At 50.8% G+C, this 14,464-nt stretch overlaps 1 protein-coding gene across 1 annotated transcript in view; it reads right to left on the bottom strand.

Moving 5' to 3' along the window:
* WASF2 (WASP family member 2) overlaps positions 1-12,825 on the bottom strand; it is a 31,774-nt gene extending 18,949 nt beyond the window's left edge. The window contains 1 exon segment of the mRNA XM_030964626.1: positions 12,725-12,825. The gene's annotated coding sequence lies outside the window, so the exon portion shown is untranslated.
* Between the last annotated feature and the right edge of the window lie 1,639 nt (positions 12,826-14,464).

Raw genomic sequence — 14,464 nt, 5'->3', positions numbered from 1 at the left:
CTTAAAAACAAGGAAACAAATTATTTTCCTCTCCCACTTGAACCAAACCCTTCCTACCTGCTCCCAAACACTTCCTCTGAAGCCTCCAAGTCATGACTTGAATCACAGAAGGCTCCAAGAGCCTTGATGATGTTGTGAGGGCAGTGACTAAAAGCCAAACCATCTGAAAGGCCCAGCTTTGCCCCGCAGCTCCTTTCCCCTTGCTGCCCCACCTACAGCCGGGCATTGCCAGGATGCCTCATAATTTCCCCTCTCCCAAAATGCTTACACAGGCTCTGCCGAGCCCTGGCCTGCTCCAGCCCAGAAAAAAGTTTGCTGAGCACAAAAAAGCCCTGGAAGCTGAATTCACTGCTCCTACATTCCTACTGATCTTCCAGCCTCAACTGGCACCTTGTTTCCAGGATTCATAGGGTTTTTGCTCCCCATCATCCTTCCCAACAACTCCTGTCCTTTCTCACTGCACACATCGTGGTCTTGGACGCCTCGTGCTTTTCCAAGAAAGCAGGATCCATGAGTGGAGCTTCTTCCCACGGCTGCTGATCTGACACCCTGCTCCTGCCACAATAAGCTCTCACCTTGAACGTCCTGCTCACCAGCTTTTAAGAGGATTCTGACTTTGGCAATTAGTTCTGTAAATACTCTTGGGCACTGGGGAACAAGCGTGGCCCAACACAGGCTCGAAAAGGGGGGAAAATGTGTGACTTGCAATTCTTGCCTTTCAGAATCCAGCACTTTAAGCAAAGCTGAGGTAAATCCAAGATAAGCGTGCTGCTCCAAGATTTCTTATCAGTAAGGCATCGACCGCTCTCCCCGTGAGCTCTGCTGCAGCAGATCACTCAGGAATCCCAGTTCTGGATTAGAATCAAGTACAATTGGTTTGTTTCAAACAAGAACTGCCAGTCCATAAGCCCCTCTCACAAAGCTGTGTCTTATTGACTATTTTTAATAAATAGGGCTGGCACAGTAAAATTGAACAATTGCTAGGAACGATAAAGGAGACAGACTTTGATTACAACTATTGAGAAGCAATACAGGGATGTTTTAGCATTGAGTATTTGCTTTCCAAGGCAAGCTCTGTCAACTGAAAACAGCAACTCAGAGCAAACGCTCCTAAAAAAGTGTTTTGGAGCAGAGCAGAAAACAGCACTGCACAGTAAGAGAGGAACCAGACCTGTTTTTTGGGGTTTTTTTGTAGAGCAGGCAGATAGCACAGTCACTGTGGTGGTGCAGAGGAGAAGGCAGGCAGGACTCCAAGGCGAGCCCTGCGGATGCAACGCACACAAAGAGCTGTAAATAACAGGTGAGGTGGAGGGAGAGATCTGGCAAGGTTCTCCTCACTGGTATTTGACCAGTTAGCATAGTGTTACTGGGAGTCACCTGGGTAATTCCCCGCTCAATGTGACACACAACCTCTTAGATCAGGGACCATCTGCAAATAAATCTGGACCCCAGCAGTGAGATCATCTGTCATAGTGTCTGGTGTAGCACAAAGCACCTAAGGAGGGCAGAGCGCTTTTTTTGGGGAAGGGAAGGGAATTTAGGCTTGATTTCCAAGTACGTCAGGGTGACCAACCACCCTGCCCTCGGCAGGGCTTACAAAATCCTCTGCCTGGACACAAACAGGCAGCACAGCCAAGGAGACCAAGCCTTGAGCTGAGCGCTTTGGAGAGCTGACTCTAGGAGTGCCCATCGGGGGACTGGGCACACCAGCAGGTCTGGGAATGAGGGGGAAAGGAGATAATCAGATCTGAAATTCCCATCAGTATGAAATAAGATTTAACTCAGTAGCTTGCCAACGCAGACCGACTGTTCTTTCTAATGTCTGTGACAACTCTGCTTCAAATTTCAAGCTTCTCTCAGCAGTAACTACTCCCCCATGTAGTTGTAATGGCCAGAAAGAGACTGGCTTTTATGTAACCCCAAAAGACTTGCAGAAAGGGAAGCAGCAGCCACACACACACACACAGGGAGAACTGAGGGGGAAAAAAAAAATCAGCAGAAGGCTCTGCTGAGTGCTCAGGGCTATATCCAAGCTCACAATGCAGCCACAGAGAAGAGGGATGCGGCAATCAGAAATGCTCCAGTTCCACGCTCCGAGAGAGACCCAGCAATCAGTGCTGCATCCGAGCAATAGGGAGCGAAATTATAGAGCAAACTGCCATGTGATGCCACAAACTACTCCATCCCGCCAGCTGTAACAAGTATTCATTCCCAAAAATGCATCACAGGCTCATCTGTCATTACCAGCCCAGCCTGCCAGCAGCTGAGCAGGAGTCAGCAGTGAAGGGCAGCTGCAGGGCTGCTTCCTTTCACAGTGGTCTATTCTCCCAAAAAACCACGGGGGAGAAGGACGGGTAAAACCCCCCCAGGCACAGCAGAAAACATTGCCCACCATGTCTCAGCAGCCGGTGGGATGGGAAGCACACGCTGTGTTTTCACCCACCATCACACAAAAGCTCTCCTGAAGCGGGATCTACTGAAAATCCAGGACCTTTGGGAGAACACACTTAGCTGATCACAAAAACCCACATCCACGAGCCCTCCGTGTACCAATAACGCACTTCAATCACCAAGTGGAGAACTCTGCAGGCCCGAGCTGCCGGTGTTATGAAAGAGATGTTTGGGCAATAACGTGGGGCAGGAGCAGCGCTGCCCTTTTCCACAGCCACGTTCCCACAGCGGGAACGCCAGCCCTGATCCCGCAGCATAGCCAGGATTGTACAGCGTGCAGTCCTTGACACAACCAACATCCAGCCCGCTCCAATCCCAGAGTAAAAATAAACCTTTTTTTTCCTCCCCTGCCTTCCCCCCCCCCCTCCAGTCTGCTGGCTCTGAAAAATGCAAAAGAGGCTCAGAAAGCCATTTTCTGCGGGTTTTTTTGTCTGGCTCATGCATTATCATCATCATTTACTGCCCTCAAGGGGATTGCACAGGTGTGACTGAAAATTTGGCTCTTCCTTTTAAACTTTTTGTTATCAGCTTTGCTGAAGATGATCTTGCTGGAATAAATACCAGGCTGCTCTCCTGGAGAGGGACTCGCTCAGAGCTGTTGTCAGAAATCTGTCTGGGGGTGGAAGGATGGGGGTGTCACTAATGGGGAACATACAGATCCTCCTGGCTTCTGCTGGAGTGCTAATAGAGCCAGCAGTTTGACCTAGACTTTTATTTTTTTAATTCCTAAGAAACAAACCATTGCACTAATTAATGTTTCCATTCATTTAGCTGAAAAACAAGTTAAACAAAGAGGGTCACCTGGTGTTCCTATCAATACCTGACTAGGATACAGGCAGAACAAATGCATTTAAATAAAACTCTAGAAGAGACGTGACAAGAGAAAGGCAGTTTAGCTCAATTAAAGAGAGCTGTCACAGGGATTTGATTCTCAGAATATAGAACTATTGATTAAACAGGAATTAAAGCTCCAGAACAGAAAGGTTTCAAGGTCTTTGCTGTGAGGGTATACATCAGGAGAGAGAGGCAGGACTCCTTCAGCGCCACAAGAGCTCTGGCTTTGTTGCTTCCTAGGAAACAGGAGCAGCAAAGGGAGCAGAATGCTCTCTACTAAACCTGTGAATAATTTGGGCAAGGATACAAGGTCAGTGACAACACAGAGCGGCATCACGAGCGTCAATCAACAGGTAGCTTTAGTGTATTTGGGTTTTGAAAGCACACAATAGGCTCTAAAACATTTCAGGAGTATGTAGGGAGAGGTCTGGGCACGTTTCAGTCCTAGAATCCCACAATCCTAGAATGGTACGGGTTGGAAAGGGCCTTAAAGCTCATCTTGTTCCATCCCCTGCCATGGCAGGCGCACCTCCCACTGTCCCAGGCTGCTCCAAGCTTTGTCTAGGGATCCAGGGGCAGCCCCAGCTGCTCTGGGCACCCTGTGCCAGAGCCTGCCCACCCTCACAGGGAAGGATTCCTTCCCAATTTCCCACCTAGCCCTGCCCTCTGGCAGTGGGAAGCCATTCCCCCTTGCCCAATGTCCCCCTTCAGCTCTCCTTTAAGCACTGGAAGGGGCTTTAAGGACTCCCTGGGGTTTCTCCAGGCTGGACATTCCCAGCTGTCCGAGCCTGTCCCCAGGGCATCTCTGGACTCCCTCCAAGGGGTCCATGTCTTTCCGTGCTGAGCACCCCAGAGCTGGAGGCAGCACTGGAGGGCACCAGGGTACAACAGGATGGCAGAATTTCCCAAGCCTCACCGTCAGTAACAGTGCTGAACTCACTTCAAAGGGTCTGGCAGAAGAGACACCATGCAGGAGGGAAGGCAAGCAGTGCCCCTGGCCAGAGGTGCCCTGGAGGTGCAGCAGGAGCCCCTGGCTGTGGGGATGGCTGTGCAGAGCCCCAGAACCACAGGGCTGCTGCCTGCCTCCTGCATCCTGGCCTGAACTGCGCTAATGAGCACAGCTCTGCTGCCTCCCCTCCCAGCAGCCTCCCCAGGCACAGGAAAGGCTTGTGTCTGCCGCACTAACAAAGCCCAGCTCACAATACAGCAGCGCATTCTCATTCCTGGGCAGCGCTCGGTAATTAATATGGAAAGAGAGGGTGTGCTTTCTTCCCCCTAAATGACTTATTCGTTAAGTTCGAGCATATTTTAACCTTCCTTTTCAGCAGATAAACTCTGTCTCATTTGCAGCTAAGCTCAGCCTTCCCTTCTTTGCCACACACTAAACTATTTTGATTAATGAAAGAGTAGGAACAAACCAGTTCCAAGTGTTTTCTATAGAGCTCAACTGCTCTTTCAGTTTCAACTCACGCCTAGATAATTATATCACAGCTCTGAGTGCCCCCACCCTTCTGCTGCACTTGGGGAATACTGGAAAGATAAGTCTTTTCTTAATTATTAAATGTAAATAGCTCATTAAATATAATCCAATTACTTTAATTGTAAGAAAAAGGAAGTAATTACAATATGTACATGTATTCTTGCCTGAACAGTTTTAATATCTTAAATGAATCTTTGCAGCATTAATATTTTAAGTCAACCTTTGACATGAGGGGAGAGGGAAAAAAAAGGACATTGACTCCCTGATATTTTCCAGAAGTGATGTATCTGCTGGGATTTTGGTCACAAAAAAACAAGAGAACAGCCTTGAGCATCTAAGTCAAAATGGTTTATAAACAGCATCTTAATAAAGTCAAAATAATACACAGGCTTTCCATTGTGGAGGGAAAAAATAAATAATATAAACACGATGCCATGTGAAGAGCCATAATATGCTTTTGGGATCTCAGGAGCCCAGCAAGATGGGCAGCACTGTGAACGTGGGAGAACAGGCAGGATCCCATCACACCAAAAGCCATCATGTGCCTGGGATCTTCCAGGCAGTTTTCCCCCACACCTATGGTTTGTCCTGTTCAAGGGTGGGGAGAGGAAGCAGGGCTGGGGGAGAAGGGCCTGCTCCACATCTGGGATTACCCTGCTCTTCCATGGCAGTGTCCAGTGAGGTGATCCCACAGAAATGCTGAATGCAGGGTTTGTGTGTGCACAGCCATCTGTGCAAGGCACAGGCACAGCCCAGGATCCCAGGCTGCCGTTTGGGATTTGCAGGCAGAGCTGCAGGAAGCTGTGAGGAGCAGTCCTCTGGTTTTGCTCAACAGCATGACAATCCCTGGACTCACTTTCTCCATCCCTGCAGCCAGCGGGACTGAACAACCTTCCAGCAGACTCCAGCAAGGCCCCACAGTTTCGATCAGCCCCCCTGGTCTGACAGAGAGGGGTCAGGTTTCAGCTTGGCTGTGGTGACAGATGCCTGTGAAATCTCCTTGGGACAGGCAGAAAAATATTCAGTTTAAGCTGTAGTTGTTTCCATTTTGCATGTTCTGAGCCCAGCAGTGATCTCACCTTACGTAATCTCCAGTGCAAACTCCAGGCTCTGGACCATCCAAACCTATTCAAGGGTGTCTGAAACCATAAAATCCCAGAATGGTTTGGCTTGGAAAGGGTCTAAAAGCTCATCTTGTTCCACCCCCTGCTGTGGGCAGGGACACCTTCCACTGTCCCAGGTTGCTCCAAGCCCTGTCCAGCCCGGCCTTGGAGATTTCACAGATGGGGGCTGCTCTGGGCAGCCTGTGCCACAGCATCACCACGCTCACAGGGAAGGATTTCTTCCCAAAATCTAACATAAACCTGCTCTTTCAGTTGAAGCCATTCCCCCTTGTACCATCCTCCTGGCCCTTGTCCCCAGTCCCTCTCCAGCTCTCCTGGAGCCCCTTTGGGCACTGGAAGGGGCTCTGAGGTCCCTGTGGGAACCTTCTCTTCTCCAGGTGAGCACCCCCAGCTCTCCCAGCCTGGCTCCAGAGCATGTCCATGGCCTCCTCTGGACTCTCTCTGGCAGCTCCACATCCTTCTTGTGTTGGGGGCCCAGAGCTAGATGCAATACACCAGGTACTGGAGTACAGGGAGAATCATCACTTTATTGAACTGATCTTTTTGGGAAAAGAGAGATTAGACCGTTATTAGGGATGCTAAGGACACAGGCCTTTCTAGCCAAGCTTACCACAAGGTCTATAATAAGCTGCTTTATGGAAACCTCTCATGTGAAGCCAGCCCCTAGATGTAACCTCCTTGATACAATATTGAATTCTCAATAGCAACCAAAAGGCTATTTTGTATAAGTTAATTACAGCCGTTTTTAATTTAGCTTGCAGAAGGGAAGCGGCCAGTGATTTCATGCTGCCCTAGACAGAAGGTAAAGGTTTTCCACAAGCTGTGTTTATAGCTCTATGCTTTCCTCCAGCAAAGCACCGGCTCCGCAGCTGCTGGTATTGAAAGAACAGGATCTGGGTGTGTGCATGGTTCTCTCTCGCCTGGTTGGGTTTTTTTGCAGCTGCAAGGCCAAACCCATGCGAGTGCGTGTGTGCTTTTTCTTATGGTGACAAAGGCAGGGTGCCTGAAAGGGAACTCGCTTCCGCTCTGGCAGGCACTCAACCATTTGCTGGGCTAAGGGGTGGTCGGGGAACTTTCACCCATCCATTCAGCCAAGGCCGTTATTCCCCCTCCCTCCCAATTAAATCCCATTTTTTGCACTCCATGCATGAACTGCAGCCACACCAATACATCAGATATTGTGGCTGATAGCCTCCTCTGAATGCCACTTAAAGCCCTCCAGTGCAGAGAGCTCTGAAAGCAAAGCATCGCTCATTCTTTGAGTGACAGAAAGAGACTTTTGCTATAGAGAGACCTGAAGTAAGACTCTAAGTAGTAGGAAAAGGGCATCCAGAGAAAGAGGAAATGAGAAATTAAAACCACATTCAATCTTATTAGTGGTAATACAATAGGTCAACAAGAGGACTTTGCACAACTCCACAGCATGGGAATGATTTATGCAGAACTTGGAGCACTGACACCAGCAAGTCTGGAGTTTACCAAAACCAGCAAATTTTGTCAGCACGATTTAAAGTGTCCAGCTGGGAGGGGGCTGGAGGGGGATAGTGCCTCCATGCCTTGCAGGGAAGTGTGCTTAGGAAATGAAAATGTGAGGAATACTCCCGCTCCTCTTTCTCCATCTGAAACATTTTCTCTCTCAAGGGATTTCCAGCATCTTATGAGCAGAGCCTCTTTGAAGTGCTGCAAAGTGGCATTGCTCATCATTTCAGTAATGATAGTAAATAAGCTCCAGTATTTTGTTGATTCTTTTCCTTTTGCTTTACAAACAAAAGGTCAGAGTCATTAGCCCAGTTTGATGAGCGGGGAGAAATGGAGGCTTGGAAGAGGCAGGTTGCCCTGGAACATCACTGGGAACACCAGTGAATGAAGAAGACAAGCCACAGGACTTTGGAACAGCCACGCTGGATCACCCAGCCTCCAGATACCCCACGTACTCTCATGGCCAGGCATCAGATGCAGAAGAAAAGAGCATGGAAACAAAAGCAGCACAGAGTTAGAGTTCTCCCTGCTTTTCCATGCTGCAGCACCCCAGTGCACCTTAAAACCCTGTGGAAACAAACACTATTATTTAACTGTCCTTCACGGATTTCACTTCCCTAAACTGTCTGATCAGTTCCTTAACTGATGTATCCATGAGATCATGGGGCAGCAAATCCCATATTTATTATGTTAGGACACTTCCTTTTATGCCCTTCACTTCACAATTAGGGGATTTCAATCTCAAATCTATGTGTGGCTTTGCTTCACAAAGGAGCTGTTCAAATAAATTTGTCACCACTCACATAAAACAAGCCCCTTCTGAGTAGAGGGTTTGCAGGCTGCATCTTCCAGGCCAGGGTGGACAGGCCTTGGAGCAACCTGGCCTGTGGAAGCTGTCCCTGCCCATGGCACAGATGAGCTTTAAGGTCCCTTCCAACCCAGACTGTTCTGGGTTCTATGATCAAACACAAGAGAAGTGCTCAGTTCTTAGGGAGCACTTTCAGTATGAACCAAAGGAATAACTCGTGGTTTAGGTTTGATTTACAGCAGCAGTGAGAACAAACCATGTTTAGCAGCTGGCTCTGTGTCTGACCCATTCTGGACTCTGCGCTGCTTCCAACAGCAATGCAGGAGAACCCAAACCCCACCAACAAGTCAGCAGGGACCTGGGAACAGCTCACCTGAAGCAGTGACACAGCAACAGCCTCCCAGGCAGAACTTCCAGCCCTCAAGAACCAATGCCAACTGCTGCTGCCTCACAGGCATCCCCTGCCTTCCTCTCTTGGCACCACAGCATCCCTTAAAGCACCACTTCTCCCCAAAAAGGGTCTGGGGTACTGCAGGGGAAGAGGGGCTGACAGAGAAGGCACTGAGGGAACAGAGCAGGTCACCACTGACCCATCTGTGAGAGATCCATCGAGCTTCCTGCTGCTTTGAATTCCTTCATCAAAGCCCCTGGCAGAAGCATACTTGAGATATCTGAGCTCCACCACTTCTCCAGCAGCAAACTAACACCAGAGAGCTTTCCTGCAATTTCAGGAATTAGGGTAGGATCTAGATGAACTATTTCCCAGGCCCATTACTGTGGGGAAAGAGCTGGGATGGAGAATGTGATTAGCAGCTCACGCTGCTTGCTCAAGAAAATAATGTGGAAGTTCACATTTAAGTTCTTCTGGGAAGGGACCTCCCCTCCTACTGCCTCCCAGGCAGGGAAAAAAATATCCTGCAAACCTTCAGATGGAAAAAGAAATGTCATATAAATGAGAATTAGGCCTGAATCTGATCACCTTCTACCAAGCATTCCCTCCACAGTGAAGCCTGATCTGCCCCCATCCTCAAAAAAGAACCAACATGTCTTTTTATTACACAGAGTTGCAAAAATACAAAAGGAAGTAAATGTCACCAGGGTGGTTCTGTTCTGAGCAGTCATTTGCTTATTACCCAGAAGCCATTGCTACATGCCTTTTTTAATCCCGTGTTTATAAATACCTAAAGTATTTAAATAAATGTTAATCTGCAGTAACTAAGGCCCTGATCTCACAAATATTTATCCTTGCACAGTGAGAATAAACACTCAAATACACAAATTTCTTACTACAGATCCCATTTCAGCCAGAGTGTTGTTGAAAAAAGTAACACACCAGAAGACAGGCTGGGAAAATAGCTGCATTTTGCGTCCCTGGGTTTTCACAGTGTGTCACTTTTGGGTTGTTTCCTGTGCATTTGTTGTAGAAACGGTACAAAGGAGCGAGGGCAGAGCTGAGCCACCGGACAGGGCCGGCTGTGGCCGCTGGAACCCTCAGAAGGAGCTCTTGGCAGTGTTTTTTCCTGGTGTCCCATTCTGCATGAGGACAGCAGGAACTTTATCCACAGCACATGCAAACACAATTGCTATTCAGTCCCTTTCCTGGTTTGTGACTGACTCATGAGCAACGTATTTTGCTCAACTGAATGACCAAGGGCTCAGTATTATCATCAAACCAAACAGGCAAACCCAAAACCTTGCATCTAAAGTTATTAAACATTTTGAGTCCAGAAAACCCACTGAGAGAAAATATCTAGAAGGATTAAAGCCAAGACTTAACACTTGCTGAAATCTTCTTTATTACAATCTGTCAAAGAAAACCTGAATTTTTGAAAAACATTAATCCTACCAACCTTTGTTCTTCTATCACCACAAAAATATAAAAAAATAAACCCAGGAAAGGGATTTGTAGCTGTAACTTTATGCACATGAGGCAATCACTGAAGTTTTAACCCCTCCACCCACACACCATGATTATCTAACATTGGTGAATGAAATCAACTTTTCCTAGACCAGCCCTGAAGAATGAGATATATTCAAAGCACGCTGAGAAACTGGGTGGGGACTGATCAGAAGGGTTGTATTCCTTGTCATGAATCACTGTCTGCAAATACCTTCTGAGTTGTAACTCACAAAAATATACCATTTCTGTGTGGTGTGTCACATTAGTCATAGGGGAACCAATTTTATACTGGCATGAGCCATCAGAAAGGTTTTATTTCTTTAAATTAATGGAATCTGGGACATTTACTTTTTGATCTCATTACCAGATGAGACAAAAAAATATCACAGTTCTTTTTAAAACCAGTGGAAAATATAGAGTTTAGGGAAAAGCTTACACTGAGTTCACCCCTAGAAGTTTATCCTCTTACAACCCACACTTAGAAGGCACAGCAGGGCTTCACCTCATGTCAGGTGGGCTACAAGGGAGCTGCTATACCCACTCCTCCAGGCTTTAAATGGTGCAGAAATCAAGGCTTTGGGAGGTAAATCCCAGAAAGTCTGTCCCACCATCACCAACACACCCAGGGATAACAACAGTGACAACTGCAGCTTGAGCCAAGATCAGTGTCAGGCAGCTCCTGCAAGCTCAGGTCACGCTCTGTCACTCAAACTTCACGTTTTGAGCACATTCCTTAAAAAGAAATAAAACCCCCGAAGTGCCCAGGACTCTGTGTGTGGTGAGCTCTACCCCAGCGCTGGGATAACGCTCCTGCTTGGCTCTGGACACGAGGGGCATTCAAAGTCACTCCTGCACTGGCTGCGCTCTCGTGGGGAGATGGCAACTCTGGTTTGCTTTTAACTCAGCCCGGGATTCAACCACGAGTTGGTTTCTATGGCAAAGCCCACTCAAGGTCAGCAAGGGACAAATCAGAACGAAAAGTGTCGCAACGCAGCGCTCCGAATTCCTGCAGCATAAATTCCTGTTCAGCAGCCACTGATTCTGCAGATGCAGAAAATGGGTGGAAAACATAACTGCTGCCCTTCCTCATGTGACCGAGTGTGCAAGACTCAGTACTTCCCATACAGAGGGACTTCCCAGGCCTGTGGAAGTGTCCCTGCCCGGGCATGGGTGGAATCAGAGTCTTTAAGGTCCCTTCCAACCCAAACCATTCCATGATTCTATAAAAGCAACATTGCTGCACTGGTTTTGTTTCAGGGAAGCACATCCGTACCCCTCAGCTGGCTTCCAACATCTTTTAATTTCAACTTCTCCCTCTTACGAGTCTTCAGGAAGGAGACAAAAGTGTGAGGGCTACAGAGGGCTCCATCAATTATGACTCTGCCTGCAGCTGATGTATTTAACAGAAGTTTTTTAATCATTATTAATAGAATTTCATGTCCACCAGCATCTGCAGTGCTGAAAGATTTAAGACTTTCTGTGCTTCCTAGTGCTGAACTCCCAGCACTAGCACATCCCTCAGCCCCACCAGTGCTCTGACCTATGGAGAGGTGCCCAATTCTGTTGTTGCCTCTAAAGAAAGCCAAAAAGCAAGGCCAAATGTGAAACTCTGACAGGGAAATAAAAAATCCTACAACAGGAAGGTCCTTGAAGTCAAGTGACAGCTAACAGGGAGAAGCTGCAACCCTCACCTTTCTCCAGACTACCGGTATCCCAAAGTAACCCCAAGACTAACCTGAACACTGGTGAGGTACAACCACAAGGACATTCCAAAGTAACTTATTTCTTCTCTAGAAGAAATACAGTCTGAGGCCACCAGGAGGTCAGTGCACTAACCTGAACCATCCAACCATACCCCAAGCCTTTTTTCAGCTTAAAAACACCCCAATCCATTTCCCTAAGCACGCTACAGCACCCACGGGGGGTGACATCAAGTAGTTGTAGATTTCATGGGGATGGTTCATAGACAACGGGTGACACACGTACCTAAAAGTGTCCCCAGACAGATCGAGGGGTGCACCCAGGAGTGGGGCTGGAACACAGGCAGGACAGAGAGGATTCCCTCAATGAGGGCACCCAGCTCCCACCCAGACACACTCTGGACACGGACACAGAGAGGTTTTCACAAGCCCCAATGTCACACTCAGGCAGCAAGCGTCTGCAAAGGGAGGGACCCCTCTGCTCCCCGCGCTGCTCCCCCTGGAAGGGACCCTTGGTTCCTGGGTCCCCCAGCGTGCCCCGCTAGGCCAGACCTGCGGGACACGCCAGGGCAGCCGACACCGGCCGGGGCTCGGGACAGCGCCCAGGCGGCATCTCGGTCACCCAGCGCGGGGCTCGGAGCACCCCGGGCAGCCCGCCCCTACGCCCGATCCCCCCAGGCCAGCCCGGCCCAGCCACACACCCCGCACCGAACCGCGGCCCCGGCGGGGCTGGGGCAGTGTCAGACCGGGGACGGAGCCCCCGAGAGCCCCCCGCCCGGGACCGGGCAGCACTGGCTCACTATGTGGCAGGAAACACCGCCCGATTTAACCTCAGCATCCACTATTTGGCAAGGGCCTTGCGGCCCACTCCAGCGCCTCTGCCTCTCTCTGCCGGGAAGAGACGGCCCGGGGGGTCTGGGGAGGCCCGCTCGCCCCTCTCGCACTCACCCTGTCCGCGGCTGTCCCCTCCGCGCCCCCGGTCTCACTACCACCAGGGCGGGCCGGCCCGCCCGTCCGCCATTCCACGGCTCCCCCTCCCTGCCCCGCCGGGCCCTCGCCCCGCCTCCCCCGGCCGCCGCGCCGCCGCGCCATTGGCTGTCCGCCTGCAGACGCTGCCGCACCATTGGCTGCGGCTCGCTGTCCATCAAAGCCGTCCTACGCCACTTTCGTACGGAGCTGGCGCAGCGGAAGAGCCGCACCCAAGCCGGCCGCGCAAAGAGAGTAAATAAAGAGAAGTGTACTATGACGGGTCATAGATGGGGGGAACCCTGGGCAGTCTGGGGACAGATTGCAGGGACAGAGGGGAGAACTGCGCCACCAATCACAATTACAACATATTAAAAATATTTTCGTTCGTTTATGAAAGCCATAACTTGGTATTCTTCCAAGTGGCATTGGAGGAAAGGGCTCTCTGTGACTTCCGCACCTCCCCCGGAGAGCTCCGCTTTGGTGTAGCCCTTCGCCTCTATGGTCTCCCGCCCTGTGAGGAAAGTTCCACCTGGGGGAGCGGGGGTGTCACACCAGGGCGGGGGCGGCGCCGGCCCTGGGAGCGGGGGTCAGGGTGTGGGGTGTGGGAGCTGGGGTTTGGGGTCAGGGATCTGGGGTCGGGGTGGGAGTTGTGGGACGAGGCGTGCGGGGTTAGGGGACAGGCCTGCAGGAGAAAGGCTGGAGGGACGGGGGCCTTGGGGAGAGGCGGGGTGGGCAGGGGGTGCAGGTGACAGGGACAGTGTTGGGCGGGCACCGGGACCGGAGCCTGCAGCTGCCAGTCCTGCCATGACTCCCAGGATCCCCGGCCCACCTCCAGTCCCCAGAGCAGGTTCCCATCACGGGGGTCCCCAGCTGGGCCGTGGGGACAGCCCCCTGCCCTCCTGGCTGGCCAGGCAGGGGCGATGGCTGCTGGAGCCGTCCGGGTGATGCTGGCTTTGCTCCCACCTGGATTTCTCCCCATGACTTGATGAGGCTGGGAATTAAAGTCAGGGATTAAAGGAGCCTGGAGTAGCGCATAGCGCTGCTGGGGACATGGGAACAGGCCCTGGTGGGTGAGCGCTGCCCTGCACCCCAGTCCCTCGGGGACAGGTCCTGGTGGGTGAGCGCTGCCCTGCACCCCAGTCCCACGGGGACAGGGCAGCCCGTGGGGGTCACAGCCCCGCTCCCTGCTCGGTCTCCAGCGCAGCAGAGAGGCAGCAGAGTCCTGGCATGGCTTGGTCTTAAAACTCATGGTTTGCTGTGAGCCCTGTCCAGCGTGGCACTGAACACTTCCAGGGATGGGGGCAGCATCCTGCGGCCCATCCTGGTCCTCAGCAGAGCTGGGGTGATGCTGATGCCCTCCAGAAACTGCAGGAGCAGAGATCTGATGAGAAATTCCCCCACATGGCATTCCATGTTTCTGCTGGTGCACCTGGACGTTAAATCCTGCCTCCCTGCCTGATCAAACCAAGCCTGTGGGCTCGATGGGGAAGAGGGAGTGGGATGAAGGGCACTGGCACAGACATCCATCTCCTCCCTGCTCTGTGCTCCTGCTTCAAACCAAACCACAGGGAGTAAATCACCGGCGCTCCTGCCAGGCAGCAAACAAACCCACGGCAGAGCCAGCAGCCAGGGTCACTGCTGTGAGCTGTGCCTGTCCCTCGTGTCCCTGCCTCCTCCGCCCTGTGGCACAGCCTGGGGGTCCCTCGGGATCCTGCTGGG

Source organism: Camarhynchus parvulus, chromosome 23, assembly GCF_901933205.1.
Source record: "Camarhynchus parvulus chromosome 23, STF_HiC, whole genome shotgun sequence".
In the NCBI taxonomy this organism is placed as follows: domain Eukaryota; kingdom Metazoa; phylum Chordata; class Aves; order Passeriformes; family Thraupidae; genus Camarhynchus; species Camarhynchus parvulus.
The sequence above is the reverse complement of the archived record's forward strand: the minus strand, read 5'-3'. Positions and strand labels throughout refer to the sequence as shown.